Genomic DNA, 2,218 nt, shown 5'->3' on the forward strand with positions numbered 1-2,218 from the left:
GTTTCTTTTCCACAAACTGTTAAACTCGCGAATGTGATTACTCGGATTGTGCTCAAATCAAATCTAGGTTTAGGTTTAGGTTTAGGTTAAGGTAAAGGTAAAGGTAAAGTTAAAGGTAAAGGTAAAGGTAAAGGTAAAGGTAAAGGTAAAGGTAAAGGTAAAGGTTAAGGTTAAGGTTAAGGTTAAGGTTAAGGTTAAGGTTAAGGTTAAGGTTAAGGTTAAGGTTAAGGTTAAGGTTAAGGTTAAGGTTAAGGTTAAGGTTAAGGTTAAGGTTAAGGTTAAGGTTAAGGTTAAGGTTAAGGTTAAGGTTAAGGTTAAGGTTAAGGTTAAGGTTAAGGTTAAGGTTAAGGTTAAGGTTAAGGTTAAGGTTAAGGTTAAGGTTAAGGTTAAGGTTAAGGTTAAGGTTAAGGTTAGGGTTAAGGTTAAGGTTAAGGTTAAGGTTAAGGTTAAGGTTAAGGTTAAGGTTAAGGTTAAGGTTAAGGTTAAGGTTAAGGTTAAGGTTAAGGTTAAGGTTAAGGTTAAGGTTAAGGTTAAGGTTAAGGTTAAGGTTAAGGTTAAGGTTTAGGTTAAGGTTAAAGTTAAGGTTAAAGTTAAGGTTTAGGTTTAGGTTTAGGTTTAAGTTTAGGTTTAGGTTTAGGCTTAGGTTTAGGTCTGGGTTTAGGTTTAGGTTTAGGTTTAGGTTTAGGTTTAGGTTTAGGTTTAGGTTTAGGTTTAGGTTTAGGTTTAGGTTTAGGTTTAGGTTTAGGTTTAGGTTTAGGTTTAGGTTTAGGTTTAGGTTTAGGTTTAGGTTTAGGTTTAGGTTTAGGTTTAGGTTTAGGTTTAGGTTTAGGTTTAGGTTTAGGTTTAGGTTTAGGTTAAAGTTTAGGTTTATGTTTAGTTATCTTCAGGTTTAGCTTCAATGCTTAGGTTCCGGTTCAGTTTCGGGTTGGGGTTCGGCTTTGGGTTCTATTTTGAGTTCGGATTCAGATTCGGGTTCAGGTTCCGGTTGAGGTGTGCTTGCTTCTGCGCCTGCATCTACGTCTACGTCTACGTCTATTTCTACGTTTTTACGTTTACGTTATTACGTTCACGTTTACGGTTTTTCGTTTATGTTTTAACGGTTACGTTTTAACGTTTACGTTTTCACGTTTACGATTTCACGTTTACGTTTTTATGTTTATGTTTTTACGTTTACATTTTTACGTTTACGTTATTACGTTCACGTTTTTCGTTTACGGTTTTTCGTTTATGTTTTAATGGTTAAGTTTTAACGTTTACGTAAAAACGTTTACGTCTTTACGGTTACGTTTTTACGTTTTTACGTTTACGTTTTTACGTTGTTGTTTTTTTGCGTTTAAGTTTTTATGTTTACGTTTTTATTTTTACGTTATTTCGTTCACGTTTATTGGTTTACGGTTTTTTTTTTACGTTTTAACATTTACGTTTTTATGTTTACGTTGTTACGTTTTACGATTTTACGTTTAACGTTTTACTTTTATCGTTTTTACGTTTCACGGTTTTTACGTTTTACTTTTTGCGTTTTAAACGCGTACGTGTTGACATTTACGGTTGACGTTTACGTTTTTACGTTTAATTTTTTACGTTTACGATTTTACATTTGAGTTTTTACTTTTTGCGTTTTAACGCGCACATGTTAACGTCTATGGTTAACGTTTACGTTTTAACGTTTACTTTTTTACGTTTACGTTTTTACGTTTGAGTTTTTACGATTTTACTTTTACGTTTACTTTACTTTTACTTTTACGTTTTTACTTTTTTGTTTTTACTTTTACGTTTTGACGTTTACGCTTTGATGTTTAGGTTTTTACGTTTACGTTTTTACGTTTACGTTTTTACGTTTACGTTTTTACGTTTACGTTTTTACGTTTACGTTTTTACGTTTACGTTTTTACGTTAACATTTTTACGTTTACGTTTTTTCGTTTACGTGTTTACGTTTGCGTTTTTACGTTTGGGTTTTCACGTTAGCGTTTTTACGTTTAGGTTTTTATGTCTACGTTTTTATGTTTACGGTTTTGCGTTTACGTTTTTGCGTTTACGTTTTTACGTTTACGTTTACGTTTCTGTGTTTATGTTTTTACGATTTTACGTTTACGTTATTTCGTTCACGTTTATTGGTTTACGTTTCTTTGTTTACGTTTTAACATTTACGTTTTTACGTTTACGTTGTTACGTTTTACGATTTTACGTTTAACGTTTTTACGTTTAACGTTTTTACG

The sequence above is a fragment of the Physella acuta genome, unplaced genomic scaffold (assembly GCF_028476545.2).
Source record: "Physella acuta isolate Inbredline_101_S28 unplaced genomic scaffold, ASM2847654v3 ptg001123l, whole genome shotgun sequence".
Lineage (NCBI taxonomy): Eukaryota > Metazoa > Mollusca > Gastropoda > Physidae > Physella > Physella acuta.